Source organism: Eschrichtius robustus, chromosome 15, assembly GCF_028021215.1.
Source record: "Eschrichtius robustus isolate mEscRob2 chromosome 15, mEscRob2.pri, whole genome shotgun sequence".
Classification (NCBI taxonomy): Eukaryota; Metazoa; Chordata; class Mammalia; order Artiodactyla; family Eschrichtiidae; genus Eschrichtius; species Eschrichtius robustus.
Window position 1 is genome coordinate 7,303,057 of NC_090838.1, and position 20,467 is coordinate 7,323,523.

Below are 20,467 nucleotides of genomic sequence, written 5' to 3' on the forward strand. Positions count from 1 at the left end.
CTTGTGGGATCTTAGTTCCCTGACCAGGGATTGAACCCGGGACCTCAGCAGTGAGACCGAAGAATCCTAACCACTGGACCACGAGGGAATTCCCAAGACCACATTTTGTTTATCCATTCCTCAGTAGGTGGACTTTGGGTTATTTCTACTTTGTAGATGTTATGAATAGTGTTGCTATGAACATTCATGCACAAGTTTTGGGGTAGACATATATTTTCAATTCTCTTGCGTATATACCCAGGGGTAGAATTGCTGGGTCATATGGTAACTCCATGTTTAACTTTCTGAAGAAGTGCCAAACTGTCCTCCGCAGCCGTCACACCATTTTATATCTGCTCCCCACCACCCAGCAGTGGACGGACGTTCCAGTTTCTCCCCATCCAACCAACACTTGTTAGTGTCCATTTTTTTGACAATAGCGACCCTGCTGGGTGTGGAGTAATCTCACTGAGGTTTTGATTTGTATTTCTCTGATGACTAATGATGTTGATCATCTTTTCTTTTCTTTTTTTTTTAAATATTTATTTATTTGGCTGTGCTAGGTCTTAGTTGCAGCATGTGGGACCTTTAGTTGCAGCATGTGGGATCTAGTTCCCTGACCAGGGATCGAACCCAGTCCCCCTGCATTGGGATCGTGGAGTCTTAGCCACTGGACCACCAGGGAAGTCCCTTGATCATCTTTTCCTGGTGTGTGCTTATTGGCCCTGCATATATCTTCCTTGGAGAAATGTCCATTCAAGTCCTTTTCCATTTTTAAATTGGGTTGTCTTTTTACTGTTGAGTTGTAAGTGTTCTTTATATATCCTAAATAAAAGTTCCTTAGATATTTAATTTGCAAATATCTTGTTCCATTTTGCGGGTTGTCTTTTCACGTTATTGAGAGTGTGCTTTGAAGCACAAAAGTTTTATTTATTTATTTGTTTGTTTGGTTGCGCTGGGTCTTAGTTGTGGCAGGTGGGCTCCTTAGTTGCGGCTCGCCAGTGAAGCACAAAAGTTTTTAATTTTGATGTCTAACTTGTCAGTTTTTTCTTTGGTTGCCTGTGTTTTGGGGTCATAGCTAAGAAACCATTGCCTGATCCACAGTCAAAAAGAGTTATGCTTACGTTTCCTTCTAAGAGTTTTATAGTTTTAGCTCTTACATTTAGGTCTTTGATCCATTCTGAGTTAAATTTTTGTAAATGGTGTGAGGTAGGGGACCAACTTCATTCTTTTTCAAGTGACTATCTAGTTGTTCCAGTAACATTTGTCGAAAAGACCATTAAGCACTTGAATCGCATCTAATCCGAACTGAGATGTGCTGTAAGTACAGAACACACGCTGAATTTCAAAGACTTAGTATGAAATAAAAAGAATGCAAAATATCTCATTCATAATTTTTAGATTGATTACATGTTGAAGTAATAGGTTTTATAGATTGCATTAAATAAAATGTATCATTAAAATTAGATTCATCTGTCTCGTTTTACTTTTACAATTGTGCCTGCATATGTGGGTTGTGCTCTCTTTCTGTTGGAATTTGGACATTGTTGGCTGGAAGAAGACACAGGACCGCAGGCTGTTCCTTGCACCCCACAGTAGTTGTGGAACTGTTGCAGGCACACACCTATTGTTCTGCTCAGGGCATGTACCAATTTCTCAGGCACCAGGAGCTCTATTTCCCAGAAAAGAAGCCATCAGGAGCAGAGCTGGAAAGGCAAGCAGCCTTTTCCAGTATGAACTGGTTTGAAACAGTGGTCAAAGCCACTGTTTGTGTTTGGCTTTGGGTTTTGTGCTTTCAAGGGAGCCTTATGCAGCCACACAGACTCTGGGCTGCTCCCCACCTCATTCACTGACATGGAGAAGATGTCAGGCCTGGCGGGCAGAGCCCTGGGCTGGGGGCTTCAGCTTGCGGGGGCTGGCAGGCTGCTGCCCCGATGCCCCCTCCTGCACTGGGTAACCACGTTATCCACAGCCGTGTTGTGCTTGGACACACGTCCTGGCCCATCTTGCTCTGCAAATCAACAACGTGCATCTGCCCTGGGGGCTCTAGAGCAACCCACCCACCTATCCTTGTGGAGCCACTGCTTTAAGATCAATACACTCGGTCCTTGGCCTGCACTGCAACAGGGGACAAAGGCATTTCCCATTCCGAGGCGCATCTGAATGCGCCTCTTCCTGTAGCCACCTGAAGGCAGAGCACTCGTGAGGAAACAGCTCAGAGAGGGTAGCTGTTCTTGTCCAAGCGACACAGCTAAAACCTGTTGGAGCTGGGACCAGAACCCAGGTCTCCTGACAGATTCACTGTGATGATTTTCTTTATACCTTTGTTCTGAGTCAGCTAGCCTTTGATGTGATGTTGATGATGATGCTGATGAAGGTAACGTACTGATCATTTATTGAGTTTCTCTCATACCAGAGGCCCTGTACACACATTTGCCTCTCTTAGTCCAGGGGAGACATTAATATCCACATTTTACAAATTAGGACATCAGAAACCTGGTTTATCTTGACCCCCCCGGAGCTTGCAAGGATGAAGGGGAAAGGGGGATCCATCAGAACATGCCCCTGAGTCACATTCCCTGGGTGACCCACGGACCACAGCCTCTTCTTTGGGGACCGCCACAAACACTGGTGGACCTCAGGGATAAGCAAGATGGTCTAATGGTTCAACTTCCCCACCTCTGATCATCCACTGACCAGAGGCAGATCCAGTGATTCTTACTGCTGGTGCTGCCAGCGAGTTCTCTGCCTGTTTCCTTTGCCTTGAGCTTCTGGGGTCAGGAGAAGGGTGGGCAGCCAGAGGAGCCACCATCACCCACTCTATTCCTGGCAGCCACACTGTAATTACAAACGAAACAGTGACAGAATAAAAAGAGGACCTGGAAACAAGCGGGCTTCCACCTTCTCAAACATTCTGGAGCAGGGGTTTGTGAGCTAGAACTTCATTTATTTGAAAGGACCTCCCTAGTAAGATACACACTCAAGTTCAGCAAAGTAGTACAGATAGCTTTCTTAAATAGTATTTTTTCTGATGCCTGTGTGGGCCCAGCACGGTGACACTGAGTCTGGCTTTAAACCTGGCTGTCACTGATTCTAATATGCAAACTTACACACCTCATTTCTCCAAGCAGAAGTGTCCTCAACTGTAAAATGGGGGGGAAATAATCTCAAGACTGTTGGATGTGGTATATGTAAAAGTGCTTCAAAAACAACATCATACCCCAGACATAGAAAAAAAACTGATGGTTACCAAAGGGGAAAGGGGGTGGGGGGGGATAAATTAGGAGTTTGGGATTAACATATACACACTACTATACATAAAATAGATAACCAACAAAGACCTACTGTATAGCACAGGGAACTATACTCAATATTTTGTAATAACCTATAAGGGAAAAGAATCTGAAAAAGAATATATATATATATATATATATATATATATATATATATATATGTAACTGAATCACTTTGCTGTACACCTGAAACATTGTAAATCAACTATACTCCAATAAATTAAATAAATAAAAAAGAAGACAGACTCTAAAAACAAAATTTGTACATAAAAAATTGAATAGATGAAAATATTTAATATCTGTCTTGTGCAGAAGGTGAATGGTAATCTTCATCTCCAAGGAGATCTTAGAAATGATAACAAAAAGGCGAGTATTTTGTAATAACCTATAAGGGAAAAGAATCTGAAAAAGAATATGTATATATATCTGAATCACTATCCTGTGCACCTGAAACACAACATTGTAAATCAACTACACTTCAATTAAAAAAAAATCATAAAAGTCAGATATTATTAAGAATAATCAGTCATTCCTACCTTTAAGTTTTCACAGCTATCATATGGAAAACAAGTCATATGACACCTGTTATGCGTTGAATTGTTCCCCTGTAAAGATGTTGATGTCCTAAACCCTGGTACCTGTGAATGTGAACTTATTTGGAAATAGGGTCTTTGCAGTTGATTAAGTTAAAGTGGGGTCATGAGGGTGGGCTCTAATTCAATGACTGGTGTTGTTATGACAAGGGGGAATTTGGACACAGAGACAGACACACACAGAGGAAAGCTGACATGAAGATACAAGAAGACAGCCACCTGTGAGCCAAGAAATACCCGAGGCTACAGAAGCTAGGGGAGTGGCCTGAGAAGACTCTCCCTCACAGCCCTCAGAAGGAACCGACCCTGCCGACACCTTGATCTTGGACACTCAGCCTCCAGACTATGAGACAATAAATATCTGTAGTTTAAGCCACCCAGTTTGTGGTATTTTGTTACCTAAGCCCCAGGAAACTAATGTAACACACTACTCTGAATTTGCTTGCTTTCTTGCTCTATTGATTAAATCCACATGTACTTATTGAGTGACCACTGCATGCTCTCCACGAAGCTTCATAAGGGGTATTGAAGGAGCTGCAGACACAGAAAGGAAGATTCTCGGTTGTATCTCACCTGAGGGAGAACATGCCATCCTTAGAAGTTCAGAGAAGGGAGAAGTACATCTGAGCTGAGGGATGGAGGGCCAGGTGGGAGCTGAACTGAGCCTCAAGGGACGGGTAGGTGCCAGATTGGTGGGAGAAAAGGGGAAACCATGTTGGGGGAGAGAAGAGCCTGGGCAAAGGCAGGGAGGTCGAGGAATGTGCCCCATCTGCTTCTGCGCTTTCACAGGGCTTTCTCATCCTCCACCCTGCTTCTCTCCTGTGTCTATGTCTCCCCTCCTCATCTTTCCAGGCCCAGCAAGAATGTCACCTGCTCTGTGAGCCTCTTCTGAGCTTGTTTTCTGTGTCGTCATAGGTGGTCACAGCTCAGACCTTGATGACAGTGATTCCCGTGCTCTGGTGGACATCTGTGGCCCTGAAACTGAGCTTCAAATTGTGTTCCGATTTTGTAGCAGAGACTTTGCAATGAGCTCACCAAAGTGACTGTTTTCTTCTGGGCACACAGGAGACTGTAATTCCCAGACCCCGTGCATTCAGGTGGGACCAGGTGGTTAATTCCGATCAGTGAATGAGGTGGATGTGATGTGTGCCTCCTCCAGGGCTGGCTCCTAAGGACCCCCGAGATGCCCGGCTGGCGCTCTCTCTTCTCTCATTGCTGGCTGGTAGCCGAGGGGCCAGTGGAGGCCTCAGAAGCCCTGAAGGAGGGTGGTGGACTCTCTAGATGGAAGGGCTAGGGTTCCGGAGTGCTTGTATGGACTCTTCTCCATGCCTCCCGACCTGCACTGAACCGCACCCTGAGTGAGAAGTAGGGTCATAAGTGTGACCACAGCAGAACATAACCTGCCTCCACTACCGGAGGCTGATAGGCTTGGACTGGGCTTCTGAGTCAGGGCGCCTCAGCTGTAACCCTACCCTCTGCGTGGATATGTTACCAGAAGCCGAGGCAATGACCTTGGCCACTGGTCTCTGCAGAGAAAGAAAGATGGAGCCCTTGGGTGCCAGAGCTGGGTCCCGATGACATCACCACAGCCCGGCACTGCTCCTGCTGACGGTCATTACAGCAGTTAATGCTTGAAGCAGGGCCCTAGGAGATGAACTCCCTCCAGGTTTAGTTCTAGCATTTGCCTGCAGAGAGAGGGGTCTGGGATCAGACCCCCTTGCCTGCCAGCCCTGAGCCAATTTCCCCCAAAGCCGCCAATAACGATTTCTCTGTGCAGCCTCCTGTGTAGTGGGAATTCACTTACTGTGCTTTTGTGGAGGAGGATTTGAGGGAGGATTTGAGTTCACCCCTGGAGACTCTAGAAAGACAGTTTGTCTCAGCCTAACACTAACTCCCAGCTCCACATTTATGGCAATTTCGGTGGTTAAATTTCTTTGGGGATGTTTGGGGTGGGTGGAGATGGTGGTGGAGGGAGTGGTGGTGATGCTAATGGTGGGGGTGGTGGTGATGGTAGTCGAGGGGGCGGTGGTGATAGTAGAGGTGGGGGAGGTGGTGATGGTAGTGGAGGGAGTGGTGGTGATGGTAGTGGTGGGGGTGGTGACAGTAGAGGTGGGGGTGGTGGCGATGGTAGTGGAGGGGGTGGTGGTGATGGTAGTGGAGGGGGTGGTGGTGGTGGTGGTGGTGGTGGTGAGGTTGTGGTGGTGGCGGGGACGATGGTAGTGGAAGGGGTGGTGGCAATGGTAGTGATGGGGGTGGTGGTGATGGTAGTGGATGGAGTGCTGGTAATGGTAGTGGTGGTGGTGGTGGTAATGGTAGTGGTGGTGGTGGTGGTGATGGCAGTGGAGAGGGTGGTGGCAATGGTAGTGGAGGGGGTGGTGGTGATGGTGGTGGTGGTGGTGGTGGTGGTGGTGGTGAGGTTGTGGTGGTGGCAGGGACGATGGTAGTGGAAGGGGTGGTGGCAATGGTAGTGATGGGGGTGGTGGTGATGGTAGTGGATGGAGTGCTGGTAATGGTAGTGGTGGTGGTGGTGGTGATGGCAGTGGAGAGGGTGGTGGCGATGGTAGGGGTGGTGTTGGTGGTGATGGTAGTGGAGGGGGTGGTTGTGATTGTAGTGGAGGGGGAGGTGTTGATGGTAGTGGAGGGGGTGGTGGTGATGGTCATGGTTGTGGTGGTGGTGATGGTAGTGGACGGGGTGCTAGTGATGGTAGTGGTGGTGGTGGTGGTGATGGTACCTGAGGGGGTGGTGCTGATGGTAGTGGAGGGGGTGGTGCTGATGGTAGTTGAGGGTGTGTTGGTGATGGTAGTGGAGGGCATGCTGGTGATGGTAGTGGTGGTGGTGGTGGTGGTGATGGTAGTGGAGGGGTGCTGGTGATAGTTGTGGAGGGGGTAGTGGTGATGGTAGTTGAGGGGGTGCTGGTGATGGTAGTGGTGGGGGTGCTGGTGAAAGTAGTTGTTGTGGTGGTGGTGATGGTAGTGGAGGGGGTGCTGGTGATGGTATTGTAGGGGGTGGTGGTGATGGTACTGGAGGGGGTGCTGGTGATGGTATTGCAGGGGGTGGGGGTGGTGGTAATGGAGGAGGTGCTGGTGATGGTAGTGGTGGTGGTTGTGGTCATGGTAGTGGAGGATGTTGTGGTGACGGTAGTGGTGGGGGTGGTGTTGATGGTACTGGAGGGGGTTCTAGTGATGGTATTGGTGGTGGTGGTGGTGTTGGAAGTGGAGGGGGTTGTGGTGATTGTACTGGTGGTGGTGGTGGGGGTGGTGGTGATGGTAGTGGAGGGGTGCTGATGATGGTAGTTGTGGAGGTGGTGGGGATGGTACTGGAGGGGGTGGTGCTGATGGTAGTGGAAGGGGTGGTGCTGATGGTAGTAGAGGGGGTGCTGGTGATGGTAGTGGAGGGTGTGATGATGATGGTAGTGGTGGTGGTGGTGATGATGGTAGTGGAGTGTGTCATGGTGGTGGTAATGGCGGGGGTCGTGGTGATGGTACTGGAGCGTGTAGTGCTTATGGTAGTGGACGGGGTGCTGGTGATGGAACTGGAGGGGTGGTGCTGATGGTAGTGGAGGGGGTGGTGGTGATGGTAGTTGTGGTGGTGGTGCTGATGATAGTGGAGGGGGTGCTGGTGATGGTAGTGCTGGTGGTGGTGGTGATGGTGGTGGAGGGTGTGCGGGTGATAGTTGTGAAGGGGGTAGTGGTGATGGTACTGGTGGTGGTTGTGATGGTAGTAGAAGGGGTTGTAGTGATGGTAGTGGCGGGGTTGGAGTTGATGGTACTGGAAGGGGTGCTGCTGATGGTCATGGTCTTGGTGGTGGTGATGGTAGTGGCGCGAGTCATGGTGATGGTACTGGAAGGGGTGGTGGTGATGGTATTGGAAGGGGTGGTGCTGATGGTAGTGGAAGGGGTAGTGCTGATGGTAGTTGAGGGGGTGCTGGTGATACTAGTGGAGGCGATGCTGGTGATGGTAGTGGAGGGGGTGCTGGTGATGGTAGTGTTGGTGATGGCAGTGATGGTAGTGGAGGGGGTTGTGGTGATGGTAGTGGTGATGGTGGTGGTGATAGTACTGGAAGGGGTGGTGGTGATGGTAGTTTAGGGGGTGCTGGTGATGGTAGTGGAGGGGGTTGTGGTGATGGTAGTGGTGATGGTGGTGGTGATAGTACTGGAAGGGGTGGTGGTGATGGTAGTTTAGGGGGTGCTGGTGACGGTAGTGGAAGGGGCTGCGGTGGTGGTAGTGTCGGGGGTGGTGTTGATGGTAATGGAGTGGGTGCTGGTGATGGTAGTGGTGGTGGTAGTGCTGATGGAAGTGGAGGGGTATGTGGTGTTGGTAGTGGTGGTGGTGGTGGTGATGGTAGTGGAGGGGGTGCTGGTGATGGTGGTGATGGTAGTGGAGGGGGTGCGGGTGATGGTAGTGCAGGGGATGCTGTTGATGGTAGTGGTGATGGTGGTGGTGATGATAGTGGAGGTTGTTCAGGTGATAGTTGTGGAGCGGGTAGTGGTGATGGTATTGGTGGTGGTGGTTGTGATGGTAGTGGAGGGGGTTGTGGTGATGGTAGTGGCAGGGGTGGTGTTCATGGTACTGGAGGGGGTGCTGGTGATGGTAGTGGTGGTGGTGAAAGTGATGGTAGTGGAAGGGGTCATGGTGGTAGTAGTGGCGGGGGTCATGGTGATGGTTCTTGAGGGGGTGGTGGTGATGGTAATGGAAGGGGTGGTTCTGATGATAGTGGAAGGGGTAGTGCTGATTGTAGGTGAGGGGGTGTTGGTGATGATAGTGGAGAGGGTTGTGGTGATGGTAATGGAAGGGATGCTGGTAATGGTAGTGGTTTGGTGGTGGTGATGGAGGTTGCGTGGGTCGTGGTGATGGTACTGGAGGGGGTACTGGTGATGGTAGTGGCGGGGTTGGTGATGATGGTACTGGAAGGGTTGTTGGTGATGGTAGTGGTCTTGGTGGTGGTGATGGTAGTGGCGCGGGTCGTGGTGATGGTACTGGAGGGGGTTGTGGTGATGGTAATGGAAGGGGTGGTGCTGATGGTAGTGGAAGGGGTAGTGCTGATGGTAGTTGAGGGGGTGCTGGTGATTTTAATGGAGGGCTAGCTTGTGATGGTAATGGTGGTGCTGGTGGTGATGGCAGTGGAGGGGGTCGTGGTGATGGTAGTGGTGGTGGTGGTAGTGATGATAGTGGAGGGGGTGGTGCTGATGGTAGTGGAGGGAGTGCTGGTGATTGTAGTGGTGGAGGTGGTGGTGAAGGTAGTGGAGGGTGTTGTGGTGACGGTACTGGTGGGGGTGGTGTTGATGGTACTGGAGGGGGTGCTGGTGATGGTAGTGATGGTGGTGGTGATGGTAGTGGAGGGTCTTGTGGTGATGGTAGTGGAGGGTGTGCTGGTGATGATAGTGGAGGGTGTTGTGGTGATGGTAGTCGTGGTGGTGATGGAAATGGAGGGGTGGTGCTGATGGTAGTAGAGGGGGGGTGCTGATGGTAGTGGAGGGGGTGCTGGTGATGGTAGTCGAGGGGGCGCTGGTGCTGGTAGTGGAGGTGGTGGTTCTGATAGTACTGGAGGGTGTGTGGGTGATAGTTGTGTAGGGGGTAGTGGTGATGGTACTGGTGGTGGTGGTTGTGATGGTATATGGAGGTGGTTGTGGTGATGGTACTGGTGGTGGTGGTTGTGATGGTAGTGGAGGGAGTTGTGGTGATGGTAGTGGCGGTGGTAGTGTTGATGGTAGTGGAGGGGGTTCTGGTGATGGTAGTGGCGGTAGTGGTGTTGATGGTACTGGAGGAGTTGCTGGTGATAGTAATTGTGGCGGTGGTGGTGATGGTAGTGAAGGGGGTCACGGTGATGTTAGTGGCGGGGGTGCTGTTGATGGTACTGGAGGGAGTGACGGTGATGGAAGTGGTGGTGGTGGTGGTGATGGTAGTGGAGGGTGTCATGGTGGTGGCAGTGGTGGGGGTCGTGGTGACGGTACTGGAGGGGGTAGTGCTGATGGTAGTTGAGGGGGTGCTGGTGATGGTAGTGGATGGGGTCCTGGTGATGGTACTTGTGGTGGTGGTGCTGATGGTAGTGGCGGGAGTGCTGGTGATGGTAGTGCAGGGGGTGCTGGTGATGGTAGTGGTGGTGGTGGTGGTGATGGTAGTGGAGGGTGTCGAGGTGGTGGTAGTGGTGGGGATCGTGGTGACGGTACTGGAGGGGGTAGTGCTGATGGTAGTTGAGGGGGTGCTGGTGATGGTAGTGGACGGGGTCCTGGTGATGGTAGTGGTGGGGGTGGTGGTGATGGTAGTTTAGGGGGTGCTGGTGATGGTAGTGCAGGGGGTGCTGGTGGTGGTAGTGGCGGTGGTGGTGGTGATGGTAGTGGAAGGTGAGTGGGTGATAGTTGCGGAGGGGGTAGTGGTGATGGTAATGGTGGTGGTGGTTGTGATGGTAGTGGTAGGGTTTGTGGTGATGGTAGTAGCGGTGGTGGTGTTGATGGTACTTGAGGGGATGCTGGTGGTGGTAGTGGCGGTGGTGTTGGTGATGGTACTTGAGAGGGTGCTCGTGATGATAGTGGCGGTGGTGGTGGTGATGGTAGTGGAGGGGGTTGTGGTGATGGTATTGGCGGTGGTGGTGCTGATGGTAGATGAGGGGGTTGTGGTGATGGTAGTGGCGGTGGTGGTGTTGATGGTACTTGAGGGGGTGCTGGTGGTGGTAGTGGCGGTGGTGGTGTTGATGGTACTTGAGGGGGTGCTGCTGGTGGTAGTGGCGGTGGTGGTGTTGATGATAGATAAGGGGGTTGTGGTGATGGTAAGGGCGGTGGTGGTGTTGACAGTATTTGAGGGGGTGCTGCTGGTGCTAGTGGCGGTGGTGGTGGTGATGGTAGTGGAGGGGATTGTGGTGATGGTAGTGGAAGTGGTTGTGGTGATGGTACTGGAGGGGGTCGTGTTGATGGTACTGGAGGGCGTTCTGGTGATGGTAGTGGTGGTGGTGGTGGTGACGGTAGTGGAGGGGGTGGTGCTGATGGTAGTGGAGGGGGTGGTGTTGGTGGTAGTGGAGGGAGTGTTGTTGGTGATAGTGGAGGGAGTGGTGTGGATGGTAGTGGAGGGGGTGATGGTGGTGGTGGTGGTGATGGTAGTGGAGGGTGTGGTGGTGATGGTAGTGGCGGGGGTGGTGGTTATGGTACTGGAGGGGGTGGTGGTGATGGTAGTGGAGGGGGTGGTGTTGCTGGTAGTGGAAGGGGTGGTGTTGATGATAGTGGAGGGTGTGCTGGTGATGGTAGTGGTGGTGGTGGTGGTGATTGTAGTGGAGGGTGTACTGGTGATGCTTGTGGAGGGTGTGCTGGTGATGGTGGTGGTGGTGGTGGTGATGGTACTGGAGGGTGTGCTGGTGATGGTTGTGGAGGGGATGGTGGTGATTGTAGTGGCGGGGTGGTGTTGATGGTACTGGAGGGTGTGCTGGTGATGGTAGTGGTGGTGGTGGTGGTGGTTGTGATGGTAGTGGAGTGGGTGGTGGTGACGGTAGTGGTGGGGGTGGTGGTGATGGTAGTGGAGGGGGTGGCTGTGACGGTAGTGGGGGGGTGGTGGTGATGGTAGTGGAGGGGGTGGTGTTGGTGGTAGTGGAGGGAGTGGTGGTGATGGTAGTTGTGGGTGTTGTGGTGATGGTAGTGGTGGGGGTGGATGGTAGTGGTCGGGGTGGTGGTGATGGTAGTGGAGGGGGTGTTCATGATGGTAGTGGTCGGTGGGGTGGTGATGGTAGTGGAGGGGGTGGTGGTGATGGTAGTGGAGGGGGTGTTCGTGATGGTAGTGGTCGGGGGGTTGGTGATGGTACTGGAGGGGGTGGTGGTGACGGTACTGGAGCGGGTGGTGGTGATGGTAGTGGAGAGGGTGGTGTTGGTGGTAGTGGAGGGAGTGGTGCTGATGGTAGTGGTGGGGGTTGTGGTGATGGTAGTGGTGGGGGTGGTGGTGATGGTAGTGGTCGGGGTGGTGGTGATGGTAGTGGAGGGGGTGTTGGTGATGGTCGTGGTCGGGGGGGTGGTGATGGTAGCGGAGGGCTTGGTGGTGATGGTAGAGGTGGGGTGGGGGTGATGGTAGAGGTGGGGGTGGTGGTGATATTAGTGTTTGGGGGTGTGGACATATTTGCTCTTCTGTGACCCAGATTTTCTGGGGCTGGTGGCAAGGTGTCTTGGGAAGCACAGACCCTGATGTCTCTCTGGTAGCTGCTCACGCCAGTGACATGGCAGGCAGATGGGAAAGTCTGCAGGAGATACCTGTCCACCTCCCCGAGACTAAGATTGCAACCAAGCCCCTTCCTCAGCAGAGACTGAAAACCCACAGCATGTCAAGGAGGGAAGGGCCCGAAGAAGCCTGCTCATTGTGTCCCGTCCATTTTATGGGAGGGGAAACCGAGGCCGAGGGAGTCTAAGGGATTTGTCAAAATGGCCTAGAGTCAGCAAAGGGAACCAGAACTGGAACCCATGCCTACCTTCTCCCGGCCCCGGGCTCCTTCCCTGAACCAGGCGCGGGAATGCTTGGGGCATCTCCTCACGGGACGGACGGTGAAGGGTACCAGAGGGGCCTGGCAGTTGGCCTGGGGCAACTGAAGCCTTTTCCCTTCTGGGTCACCGGGGCCGCACTTCCGGAAGAGGACCCGAGGCCGGCCCCTCCCGGGTGCCGCCTCCAGGCCTCTCCCACACCCTCAGGCCAGAGGCCAAAGGTTAGGGAGGCGGAGCCGGTGCTTGGCCCCGCCCCTGCTCCGAGATCCAGGCGGGGCTGAGGCCGGGACAAGGCCTCAGCCGGGCAGAGTGCGCTAGAGAGGGGCAAGGGGCCGGCGTTGGAAGAGCGGCGGCCGGGCGCTGCAAGGCCATCTGGGGGCGTGGTTAGGGCCGGGGGCGTGACCTGAGTGGTTTGACGGGTGGGGCTAAATTGGGGCGTGGTCGAGGCGGGGGCGGGTCCGCAGGAAACTTGAGCTCCCGCCCCGGCCGCGTGCCCCGCCTCCGGGCCCCGCCTTCGCGTCCCTTCCTTCCCGGGTCTGGCAGGCGGGCCGCGGCGACTGCAGACGGCGGACTGGCGGATCGGCGGACTGGCGGGCACCTCCACTTCGCTCTCTCCCTCACTGCCGGCTTCCTTTTGTCCTTCTGGGAGGAGATGAGCGCAGGGCCGGCGCGGCGGCTGCGGGCTCACGGAGGCCCGCGCTCCTAGGCACCCTTTCCGGCCTCGGCGCGCTCGCCCCTCACAGCGCCCCGCGCCCGCCCCAGCGCCGGTGGCTCGGAACTTGGGCTCGGGGAGCCGGCGGATAGCGTCCTGCGACGGAGCAGGTAGGAAAGGGGCGGGCTGCGGGGTTGCGGGGAGTACGGGCGTGTGCACCGGCGTGCGCTGCGATCGGGCTCCCTGCGTGTGTGTGTGCGTGTGTGTGTTGAGGGGTGATTGTGTTTCTCTGCGCGGTGGAGTTGTGGGTGACTGAGTACGGTGGTGTGTCCCTGGAATGGCGTGTCCTCGTGGGGATCCGTGTGTGCAGTTCGATGTGCACATTTGGGGCTGCGTTTGTGGAATTGTGTGTCGGGGCGCAGTTGCTGGTGGGGACCGGGGCGGGGAGCGTGTCGTGTGTGAGCGGCTGTGCGTGAGGCGCGTGTGGCAGGGTGGGCGTGGGCGGTCCACCTCGAGCGCGGAGCCCGGGGTCCCGGCCGGCCGGCCCATTGCGGACGGAGTACAGAGCCCCGGAGGATAGCTGGGATCCGAGGGGGCTAGCCCGGGCTTAGGGGGCAGCCCGGGCTAGCCCTGCCCGGGGACAGGTCCGCGCGGCCCACGTGAGTCGCCTGGGGAGGGGGCCCTCGCGGCGGCCATCTGCTCCCTCTTCCCCAGGCGGAGGGGCGACGTACAGAGCCCTGCTGCGGAGTTAGGAGCCCTGGCATCGCCGTGACTCGCACTGCGACCTGGGCCCGACACGCCACCTTCCCGGGTCGCGGTTTTCTTATCAAATGGGGACAGTTCCTCCCTCGGGGTCTGTCGTGACGGTTAAAATGAGAACCACTAAAGATAGCTCTCGGCCCAGTGCCTGGCACATAGTAGGTGTTAATGTTAATTGGATTAGCGTCTCTCTTTTAAAAAATCCTTTTGTTTTCTTTATCGTGGGTGGGACTCTTACACACCCCCGCCACCCCGCGCGTGTTTTGTGCCTCACTCGCCATCCTAACTTAACCATGAAGCTCCGAGATTCGAGAAAGTTTAGGCTGCCTGATGCGCCGCCTCCCCGCCGCAGCTCCCGGGCGGCGCCGCCTCGAAGGTGCAGTAGTAGCGCGCAGCGCGGGGCGCCGGCCCTTCTCTAGCTGCGAAGGCTCCGGCGCCCGAGCGGGGGTCCCTCTCCTGGCCGAAGGCAGAGGCTGCGGAAGTCAGGAGCCCTTTTGTTCAACAAGTGCCTAGTCCCCGGGGCGTGCACATCTACAATCTGAGAGCCCCGGTGTGAAGTGGCGCTCCCCGCAGAGACGGATCTCGGGCTCCCAGGGCACCCTGGCCAGGCCTGGTCACGCCGAAGGCTGCCCCCTTTTCCTCCCCGCCAACATCGATTCCCCCTAGAGGAGCATGATTGCCGGGACGGCGAGTCCTGCCTTAGGCCCTGGCATTGAACACTCTCTGGATACCACCGCCCCCCACCCCCGTCAACGGCAATCCCCTCTCCCTTTGATCAGCCTTACGCAGGAGGCTGAGGGTCTGCATCCTAGTCCCACGCCTTAATTTTTAAATTGTTTAGTTTCAAACCTACTACTCATTGAACTGCAGTGAATGTGCACACAGCTCTAACCACGATTCTCTCTCTGGCGGAGTCCTGCCAGCAGCACCACAGCGCTTGCTCAGACCCAGCAGGGTGAGCTGGCCAGGGCTGCTCTGCCGCCTTCTGCCACAGCCAGTGATTCCTTTCCTCCATCTCTGGTTTCTTCGTCTCAGGACCCTTCCCGGTAGGAAAAAAAAAAAACCCCTTCGCCAAGGGAGCAGCTGACCTCATGGTACATGAGGTTGTTAAAATGAAGCACTGGCATGGAGTGGGCAGGGCCCGCGTTTGGGTCTAGGTGCCTTTCTAAGTATCAGATGCTCCCGGTTGGTGTTCTCAAGGAAGCTTGTTCAGGCTTTTATGACACAGTAGCAGAAACCTCTGGTTTGTCTTCCACCAGGACCGAAGCCCTGAGATCTCAACAGTGATTGCAGGTCAGGGGAACGAATAAGCTAATTTGTTATCCTGATTTGGTGTCAGGAGCATACTTAGAATGGAACCTGCTTTTCGTGTTTCGTAAAATGATTTTATATCCTTGAGGAGAGAAGGCTCTTGATCTGAATCCTATTCTCTTCCCCATAATCCAATTCAATAATATTTTTAAAAATTCAGTCTGACTTTCTCTGCTCAGAAGACAGACCAAAAGCTGGGATTTTTTCCCCCCTAGTTAAAACCAGCCCTTTGCCTTAAGGAAACCAGTGTTTTGGCCCTAGATCTATTTCTGTTTCACTTTTGAAAGCGCCTGTGATTACCGAGCTCTTGAGGTTTTATTGGATGATGTGCCAGAGGGAAGGGCCAGGGGCTCTGCCTCCTGTTTGCCGTGGGACGTGGTGCCATGTTCTCGCCTTGCCTGCTCCATTTGCATTCCGATTTTTGTAAGTTGGAAAATAGATGTCAACGTGCGATAATAATTTGGGGAACCTGGCTTTGGGAATCAGATGCCCGGAAGGTCATCTTCTTGTGGAGAAACAAGAATAAGTCAAAACCCCAGAAGAACAAAGATTTGCCCCAACTCTAGCCAATGACCCATTCATTTCCAATAAGCCCTTCTAGAGAGAGACTCTAGAGAAATAAAAAGCTTGGATGAATTCCTTCAGAATTTGTCCTAATGTCCCTTTCTGGCCACAGGGCTGTGCAGAATTAGAAATACAAGCGACAGAAGGGCAAGGAGTGGGCCCCCGTTGGCCCACACTCCCCAGCCTGGGCCTTGCACTCACCAAGCCCCATTTCTATTGGAGCTGCTGTGGAGTTTCATCTGGTAAAGAGGTAGTGCTATCATCTGGGGCTGGCACCCCCCTCTTTTCAGGGCTCTGTGTGCACAATTCCAAGGTCACCATTCACATAAAACACCATGGTGAGGGACTTCCCCGGTGGTCCAGTGGTTAAGACCTCGCCTTCCAATGCAGGGGGTGTGGGTTTGATCCCTGGTCGGGGAGCTAAGATCCCGCGGTGATCCCACGGTTTTCTCGTGGCCAGAAAACCAAAACATAAAACAGAAGCAGTATTGCAACAAATTCAATGAAGCCTTTAAAAAATGGTCCACATCAAAAAAAAAAAATCTTTAAAAACAAAACAAAACAAAAAACACCATGGTGAGTGTTCGTCCCTCAGGGTAGTCTGTATTCCGCTTATTCCCACAGGCCTCCCCCAGACTTACTCTAAGACCTTGCATTGCCACTTGGAAGTAGTAGAGTGCCAAGGTCTGATAATCCAGGGTACTAATAAGGAGCCCCAGAGTTTATTTGGCACCAGATAGCAAGCTTCTTGGCAGCCAAAATTTTATCTAGGTTGGGGATTGGGTTTGTATTAGAATTTAGCATTCCAGCAAGCCCTAAACAGTGCTTGTTTTTTGCAGGATAATGCTTCCAATTTATGAGTTGCCAGCCTGGACTTGATGGGGGATTATGTGTGTTTTGCTAGTTTGTCAGCCCCTGATGTCGTTGTGCTTGGGGAAGGAGGGCACTTGGAGGCTTAATCATGCTCTACTTTACGACTCACCATTATCCCACAGTCTCGTTGGGTTCCTTTCATGTTTTCATGCCCACACGCAAGTCTGCACATCTGTGCATCTCATGTGGCTCTTGTCTTCTTCCCTTTGGGTTGAGTTTCTAATCAGGGGATGACAGAGGGTAATTGTATATGGAGATAGCAGAGTGGGCTTAGGGCCTCTCAGTGCCACTTGCCCCATGGAAAAAACTCTTTCTTTCAAATCACTTTCCACCAAAAAGAAAAAAAAATCCATTGGAATCTACTGGTGTGGGTTTAATGTAACTTCAGGTAATCAATACAGTTTGACAGGTGGAACATTTCTTAGGCACTGAGCAAGGTGCAAGTCTAAAGAATTAAAAAGAAAAAAATCATCTGAAAAGCTCAGTGAATCCTTTAAGAGAGCCTTGCCTCGGCCATGTCATTTCAAGTCGAATTGAATTTCAGAGGCAATGCTTCATATCTTTGCGTTCATGACACGTGACTAACTAAAGACACTTTCTGAGAGGCCTCAGGCTCCCTCCCCCGCCTGCATCAGGGCAGCAAAGATGCCTTCTTTTAACTTTACATTTTCATTTATAAGCCCAGTGCACCCTACCCCTAGACCACTGCTTGCTAATCCAGTAGCTGTGTTTTCTGGATATTTGTCTCTTTTTAGAGTCTTAGTACAACCCAGGCTGGCAGGAAGCCAGAAGACTGGAGTAGGGGTGCTGGCATCAGCCTCACCTGCCTCGTTAGATGAGAAGTCTTCTTTGAGGAGCTAGTGATGGATTTCTGACCCTTGATTAAGAAATACTCAGGATTGTTAAATTCTGACTCTTTGGATAAAGCAGCCATGGTCTTGGACACAGGAAAAAAGCTTTTGGAGGTATGCAGTTCCCCTCTTGAAAGTCTTCCCTGATTGCCTGAATACCCTGTTGCCCTAGCCGAAGTCTTCCCTTGCTGTGTGTCCCCTTGGTCAGGCACCTGCTGTCACGTCTGTGCACTGACAGTGAGCTCTCCCACCACCCTGACGCAGTGCTGTGTGTGTGCTCCGTGCTACTACACGTCAAAGCAGAGCCCAGAGTCCACCGCCCCCTGCCCTTCCCCCATTTCCCCACCCATCTAATGGGTCAGACCTCTGCTGCCCAGCCCTCCTCCCCATCCCCACGCCTCTTCTTCCCAACGCCCAGCAAAGCCTGATCCCTTAGCCTGGAGCTCGGCTTCCATTTCATCCTGTCCCTTTCCACCCCCCTCAACCCCCCGGTTCATTCTCTTCCTCACTAACTTCTTCTGAACACCTACTGTGGCCTTGCTTCAAGCTGGGCTCCGAAAGCTGGGCACGGGCTTCATCCCTGCCCCTGAGAGCTTGGTCTTGGCTGGCGGTGGGCAGAACATCTAGTGAGCTGGTGGAATTGACAAGTGCTGGGAGGGCAGCTCCCACCCCGGCCCGGGCCTGGGGAAAAGCCTCGGGAGGAGGTGTCTGGAGGGAGGTGGGGGAGTGGAGCGGCTGGAGGTGGGACAGTGAGGGTGAGGCCAGGCAGGTGGGCACAGCGTCTTTCTTCTCTCCCAGCCAGACTTGATCCACTGAACTGCTACTCGATCTTTAAAAAATTTTTTTTCAATTAACAGCTTTATTGAGGTGTAATTCATATACCACAGAGTGTACCCATTTAAAGTGTATTAGTAGGACTTCCCTGATGGCGCAGTGGTTGAGAATCCGCCTGCCAATGCAGGGGACACGTGTTCGAGCCCTGGTCCGGGAAGATCCCACATGCTGTAGAGCAACTAAGCCCGTGCGCCACAGCTACTGAGCCTGTGCTCTAGAGCCTGCAAGCCACGACTGCTGAGCCAGTGTGCCACAATTACTGAAGCCCGTGTGCCTAGAGCCCGTGCTCCGCAACAAGAGAAGCCTGTGCACCGCAACAAAGAGTAGCCCCAGTTCGCCGCAACTAGAGGAAGCCCCCGCGCAGCAACGAAGACCCAACGCAGCCAAAAAAAAAGTGTATTATTAGATGGGACTTCCCTGGTGGTCCAGTGGTTAGGACTCTGAGGTTTCACTGCCGCGGGTGAAGGTTCTATCTCTGATGGGGAACTAAGATCCCGTATGCTGCACGGCGTGGCCAGAAAAAAAAAAAAAAACTATTATTCGATACTTTTCAGTAAACTTACAGAGTTGTGCAGCTGTCACCACAATCCAGTTTTAGAGCGTTTCCCTTGGCCCCGGAAGGCTCCCTCGTGCCCATTAGCTGTCACTCCCTGTTCCCACCCCTGGCCCCGGGCAACTACCCACCGGCTTTCTGTGTCTAGATTTGCCTGTTCTTCCTCTGGTTCCTTTTATAGATTTGGTTCAAGGGTCCCCTCTGGGAGGCCTTCCTGGAGTCTTCCAGTTAGAATTGGCTTCTCCCTCAGGCTGCTAAAGTACCCAGTGCTGTCTCCCTGTGGGTTGGGGAGCTCTTTGAAGGAGCCTCAGGTCTTACTGGCCCCTCATCTGTCACCTAGCACAGCGCCGGGCACCTGGGATGCCCAGAGCATGTTGGCTGGACTAACTGAAGTTGCCTCCCTCACGTTTCTTTTGTGAACTCCGGAGTATCCAGCAAAGTGTTGGAATTTAAAGTACAGGGTGTGTAATTGTGTTATGAGGCCCTGCTACATTATCTTGTTTCAGCAGGAACATGCGAGGCAAATGGTATCAAACCCATTTTTTAAAATGAAAACATGGAGGATGCCCAGGGCAAAATAAGTAGCCCAAAGCCATTGGTAGATAGTAGAAGAAGCAAGAATTAAACCTTCTCTTCCACACCTATTAGGTAGTAAGGAGATGACCTTCTGTGGCTTTTCCTGCCATCACCTCCCAGGCAATGTAAATTCCTTCGAGGGCATGAGTGGTACAGGGCGCAGCTTCCTTTGCCCCAGTACTTGGCCTGGTAGGAGTGACTCAGTTTAAGTGTGTGGACACGCAGAGAGGTTTCTTGGTCAACAGATGTGGAGGAAGGCCCTGGGGGAGGGAGGGGGTGCATGCGCCTCCATACGTTGTGCGTTTCAGAAGTCTCTTCCTGTGTCATCTTTTTAATTAATTAATTTTATTTATTTTTGGCTGCGTTGGGTCTTCGTTGCTGAGAGCAGGTTTTCTCTAGTTGTGGCGAGTGGGGGCTACTCTTCGTTGTGGTGTGCGAGCTTGTCATTGCGGTGGCTTCTCTTGTTTCGGAGCACGGGCACTAGGCCATGCAGGCTCAGTAGTTGTGGCGCTCGGGCTTAGTTGCTCCGCGGCATGTGGGATCTTCCCAGACCAGGGCTCGAACCCGTGTCCCCTGCACTGGCAGACGGATTCCTAACCCCTGCGCTGCCAGGGAAGTCCCCTCTTGTGTCAGTTTTGTTCTTTGAGGAAAGTAGCAGGGGAGGAGATCCCATTTTACAAATGTGCAGCCTGAGACACAGAAACTGTATACCCAGTGTATATAGGTCGATCTGGGTCTGGTGTGTAGACCACCAGGTCACAAATGGTCTCTACCACTCACTGATGCAGAGAACTTTCACCGCGGACACTGAGAGTGTCTTGTTTCTTCCTGAAGGATTGGGGTTGTTGGACCCTATTTTTCAGAATATCCCAGGGGAAGGACCAGGGATGGGGTCAGGCAGACCGGGGTTCCAGTCAGTCTCTGCTCTGTTGTTTATTGGCTGAGTGACCCTTTCTGAGTTTGCTCATGTGAGAAAAGGGGTTCTGGGCCCCCATCAGACAATGTCATGAAACCTGGATGTAGAGGACCCAGCTGAGTCTGGCTGGTCACATGTCTGCGGAAATGGAGGCTGCTGCATGGCTTCCTCAGCAATAAGTGTTTCTTTTCAAATTCAGGTTTATTAGGCATATTTTGACCCAGACTGTAGCAGCAAGGCACGTGACATGAGAGCCTGTGAATAT

General features: G+C 52.9%; 1 protein-coding gene across 1 annotated transcript in view; it reads left to right on the forward strand.

Annotated features, from left to right (window-relative positions):
- The first annotated feature begins 12,834 nt into the window (after positions 1 to 12,834).
- HPCAL1 (hippocalcin like 1) overlaps positions 12,835 to 20,467 on the forward strand; it is a 111,390-nt gene continuing 103,757 nt past the window's right edge. Inside the window, exon 1 of the mRNA XM_068564498.1 lies at positions 12,835 to 13,135. The gene's annotated coding sequence lies outside the window, so the exon portion shown is untranslated. The remainder of the gene's footprint in view (positions 13,136 to 20,467) is intronic.